This window comes from Phyllopteryx taeniolatus, chromosome 9 (assembly GCF_024500385.1).
Source record: "Phyllopteryx taeniolatus isolate TA_2022b chromosome 9, UOR_Ptae_1.2, whole genome shotgun sequence".
In the NCBI taxonomy this organism is placed as follows: domain Eukaryota; kingdom Metazoa; phylum Chordata; class Actinopteri; order Syngnathiformes; family Syngnathidae; genus Phyllopteryx; species Phyllopteryx taeniolatus.
In genome coordinates this window covers 21,392,520-21,398,254 of record NC_084510.1, presented here as the reverse complement: position 1 = coordinate 21,398,254, position 5,735 = coordinate 21,392,520, and positions in this window count along the sequence as shown.

Sequence of the window (5,735 nt, the reverse complement as noted above, 5' to 3'; positions counted from 1 at the left end):
GTTAAAGTCATTTTTAAGGGTGAAATACATGTCTTTCCTCATGATGATGGCAAACTAACAAAATATTTATGTATCTTAACTGGGAAGGCTGGCAGTGAGTGGATATGAGGTGTGACTGACTTGTTGGATATTTGAGTTTTGACTGTGTTAAGATGGACTTCTGACATTTTCTTTGGGTGAAAATATAGACATATCTGGAAAACTATCGTCAAGCCCTTTAATATGAGGTATGACTCAATGGGCTTTGTTGCACATTGAGTTTTGACCTTAAGAGGACATTTCACTCATTTCCTATGATGAAATACATGTTTTTCCTCAATTCTTCATCAAAATGACAACATATTAACACAATATTTACATGTCTTCAATGTCCTCAACAATATGAGGTGTGACTTGATAGAATTTGTGTTTGACCTTGACCGTGAATAGACATTTATGATATTTTCAAGGGTGAAAAACGTCCTCAATTGTTCATCATTGTGAGTACATATTGATCAAGCAATTACAGATCTGCAAAGTCCTCATCAAGCTCTTTAATATGAAATATGACTTGGTGGAGTTTGTTGGACATTAACTTTTGAAGAATGAGCTCAGGTCAGTCATTTTTCAACTTATATTTGTTTTATGACATATGATGACATATTTGCCATCTTTTGACTTGTTGGACTTTGTAAACCTTTACTTTGATGTCACCAAATATCATGGTTGTCGTGTGTTTTCATGATTTCACTGTTGGCCACTTGGGAGCAATGCAACAGTTGCACTAAAGGTGTCAGATCATCCAGCATCATACACACAGCGTGATGAAAATCCTTCAAATCCACGAATTCCACTTGCCACGTTGGCATTAAGCATGTGTTATCCTTTAGCATCGGCATGCGTAGCTGTGCCAGCTCGGGGGGGCTCGGCACGGCATGTGAATATAGAGTGGGCTCCCACAGCTCGGGAGATTAGCGCCAGGGTGCATTCAAGTCCATGAGCGAGGGCCGCTTTCCATGAAGAATAACCCTTCACTGGGCCCCCAAGTTGAATCCCGCTGCTTTCCTTTTGGCCCAAAAGGAGGCGGCCGTAACTGACAGGCCTTTACAATGCGCCAACATTTTTTTTTTTTTTTTTTTTTTTTAGAGGGAGGGTTCTTCTTTTTTGCGGTTGGTATGGATGTTTGATATATTAGTGCATTTGTGTTGTGCTACTGTATATGCAGGATAAGTGGAGATACTGTACTTTTGCGACTTTTAATACTGTGGGAAAACAAATAGACGATGCATTCAAGGGTTGATTTAAGGCAAGCCTGGCACCTCTGTAAATACACGTCACACAAGCCAGAAGCTGTTATCTTATGCATTTAAGTCACTGTCATTGCAGTGACTCTGTGTATATGTGCCATACGCTGACATTTTTTACATTTATTTGTATTTATTCGCAACCAAAGAAGGGGTCATGTAAGGAGAGAGAACACACGAGGCGGTGTCTGTGATGGGCTGCAGTGACATATTCTGATCTCTAGGGGTCTTCTGTGACCCAATGTTGTTTAAAAAAATAAATATACTACCTATCTCAGCTCTTTGGCTTGTCATGTTATGATGGATTTGTAGTTTATACCGCACAATATAATGAAGTCCAATTACAAAAGAAAATAATGCTCAGTGTTGATTGGTGCCTCCAGAGGTTGAGCCAGCAATCTAGGAATTGACAGATTTGCAAAACAGTGGTTGTGGATGATGATGATGATGATGATGATGATGATGTGTCACCTCATCCCAGACTGATCAATATTTTATCTGTGTGTGGGGATGAATTGAGGGATTGGATGACGGTAATAAAGACAGAGAGCACCTCAGACAACGGCAATAGCTTTTAACTTTTAAGTGAGCGTCACGATGAACTGACAGTGTGAAGAAACCCATCCATTCATTTTCCATATTGTTTGTGCATATTAGTGTCACAGGTGACCTCAGACGAGAGGCGGTGTACTCCCTGGACCAGTCAATTACATAGAGACAAACAACCATTCACACTTACGTTCACACCTCACACAATTTAGAGAATTTAGAGGCACAAAACAAAAAGGTTTAGAGCCCACATAAAGATGATGAAACTGCTTTTTTTTGTTCTTTTTGATGGGCACAGGAGACAGCTTAATGTGAAAATTGAAGTAATCGTTTTAAGAAGTTCAATTCAGATCTGAGAAATGCACCAAAGCAAATGAGAAAAACTGTAATATAGGCAATTAAATCGGGCTTGGTTCGTTCACTGTAATTCCTTTACATGGACAGACCTTTTAATACTTCCTATGAATAAAGCAAAAATTGCCCCTGCAAAGGAAATGGTCGAAATTTCTCCACCCCCTAAATGTATTCCCACTCGGATAATGTTGCACAGCTCACAACATAAATAAAGGACTTGACTCTGGCTGAAAAGCACACGCGGTGTTTGCAAGCCGCTTTGGGTGGCCGTACTTTTTATGCAGGCCACTTTCTCCCAGCTTCTAATGATGAGTGACCCCCGCGTGAAGGGATTCTTAGAGTCTGGGTCAGGCTTTTAGAGTTAGGGGAGTTCCTTGTGCAGCGAGCATATCACGCTTGGAAACCTGGCGAATCGACTTGTGTATGAACAAACACCAACAAGCTTTTTAAAGTTTTGAGTCCCTGGAGAGCAAACTGTTGTTCCTCGAGCAGCATGTGTAATAGGACTTTATGACAGGCTGATCATTCATCATGTTGTTCCTCGAGCAGCATGTGTAATAGGACTTTATGACAGGCTGATCATTCATCATGAGCTGCTCACAAAGACAATCCTGTGTTATATATATATATATATATATATATATATATTTTTTTTTTTCCCTGTGTTTTCCTTTATTTTAACAAAGGATTCTATTGGTATGCTGAGGCACACGATGACTTCTGCAGGAAACAAAGACCGGTGACTTGGTATGCCGCGAGCAAAGCCCAAAAAGAGGGAGTGAACAAGACTGTTGACATCAATTGAGAAAATCAAACAAGGGTGACTGTCTCCAACTAGGCCAGGTACAAAGAGAGAAGTCTTAACTTGTTTTGTGCGGCAGGGTTTTACATGAATGTAGCTTATCGCTAAACTCATGTCACTTTTCAGGGACTAATGATTTAATGTGTTAGAAATTGGCCTGATATTTGTTTTTAGCATTTTGTTTTGTATTTAGATATTTTTTAGCACCAGAATTAAACGCCGACCACCCCAAAAGCAGTACAACTCAGATTTCAACCAAACAGTTCAAATGTCAAATAAAACATCATGCGTGATGTCAGCACATGTCTTTAGACTGCAGCTCAGTGAGCATGTAAAGCAGGGGTGTGCAATGTATGGCACTTAGATGATCAAGAGTCCTGTAATTTTTGTTGCAATAATTTAGCTGTTCACTTTTTTTCTGGAGGGTGAACACTGGAGTTGTTTTCTCATCAACTGGAGTTGTTTTCTCTTCTGTGGTGGCATCGCCAAAAAACAAAACAAAAGCTAAACAAAGCACATGGAGTTAACGGTTTAGAGCACCGATTCTCAAACTGTAAACGAACAAAACAAGTGCTATTCTGGCTCCCTCTACTGAAGTGGTTCTTAACCTTGTCGGAGGTACGGAACCCCACCAGTTTCAGCTGGAGTTCACTGAACCCTTCCTCATTTGAAAAATAATAAATAGAAATAAATACTAATAATAATATATAACTAAATAATAATATGAAATATCATACTAATAATAATATATAAATACATAATAATAAATCATTTTATTTCAAACTCAAAACTGGTTTATATTTTATTGTCTGTGTAGACTCTCAGTCATCCAGGTCATGCACAAAATGAACCACACACCAGTTGCACAAAAAATCACTGTGTTAAAAAAGGGGTGTCAAACTCATTTTGTCACGGGCCACATCGTAGTTATGGCTTCCCTCTGAGGCCGTTATGACTTTGAACCCATATAAAGGAATTATCACCTCATATAATAACATGATAAATTGATGAATAACTACTTTTAAAATCAGAAGCCTATAAAACATTTTTCAACTAGTACATTTCTTTTCAAATGGGGGTTGGTAACAAAAAATGCTTGCGATATTTCAACGTTATTACAATAGAACACAATTAGCCATTTTGATTTGCTTTTGCGGGCCACATAAAATTATGTGGCGGGCCAGATCTGGCCCCCGGGCCACCAGTTTGACACACGTGTGTTAAAAGAACAAAACCAACAAAACTTGAATTTCACACATAAAAATGTGAAAAAAATTAATTCAATGAAAATTTACTGTAATTGAATGTGAATTTCGTTCCCCCTGGAAAGTGCCACTCTTATGTCAGAGGAACGGACTTCGTTCTGAAAATTCACAACAAAATCTGTTCCTTTGTTTTTTCTACAATCCTCAAAAACTGTTCATAGGTAAGAGTACATTTTTTGGGCTTTTTTTGTATTATTGGATGCAGTGTCTGACGCCACAGCAATGCTACTCAACTCAAGTGTATCGTTGAAATGTTATATAAAGATAGTTTAAAAAAAAGAAAAAAAGCATTTGAACTCAAGGCGCAGCGCCGCAATGGTAAATGCCCACCTTGACGCAGCGTTGCATTTTGAACGGCATGAACACGGCATTCAAAATGAAGTGTAAAAAGGCTTTTACGGATACATGTAAGCACGCACGCACAGTGTTCGGTCGAACCCAGGTTAAAAACCACTGCTCTGGTGGTATACAAAAAAGAAAATCACTGAATTAAATGTTCAAACAGTGCATAAACATATTTTTTTCCAAATCATGCAGATGTCCTAGAGGCACTGTGGCTTTGATAATGATGTTCTTCACTTCAAAGAGCATTAACATGCATTGCCTACTAGACTACAAGTGACGAGGCAGATCATTAATCACAACACGAAACTCACCGTGCTTGAATAAATATACCAACAGTTACTGAACAATAATAAAATATACGGGATGGATGAAGACACATGTCTACTAATATTAGGGAATAATTAACATCTAACATCAACAAAAAATAAGTCATTCGCAGGAAGTATTTACACAATGCCGGTTGCTTTTGTAAATGTGGGAAAATCAGAATTTATGTCTGTTGTTGTGGATGAATCAACTGCACAGACATGGTCCAGCTGAAGTATAATGCTAAAATTAATTTTATTTTTCTATCATATTTAATTGTGCATTTCAAAAGCGATTCACAGAAGTCTGTGTGGTGGTACAGAATCAGAAGTCTGATAAGTATGGTGGTTCTTGTAGCATTAAAACATTTATGTAGTCTTGTTTTTGGGTGTGCACAGGGGTCATTTACGTCAAAAAGGTTTGTAAATCTAGTTATTTAATATAGCTATAAGCATATTAAACATAATTATCCAACAACAAAATTGTGGCTAGTGAAAATGCTGAGTGGCTAGTACCTCTGGGAAACTGGTGAGCAAAAAAGGTCATGTCAAGCCCTGTTGGCCATTATGGTGGTATTTGGGTAGCCAAGTTTATTTTTTAAGGTTGTGTTAACCATTTTAAATGCTCAGGCTGCATGCTCGCAAGATTTGCGTGCATCTCATAATGTTACATTATGACTTTTCGACTTGATAATGTTTTTGTGACTTTGATGCACGTTTCCCCCCAATTTCCCTGTCTGTCCACGCCTTAAGGGAGTTCGAATTTTGGGGTTGGACCACCCAGGTTGTTCTTATACTGTACTTAAAAAGAAAAAATCTGATATACAGTATC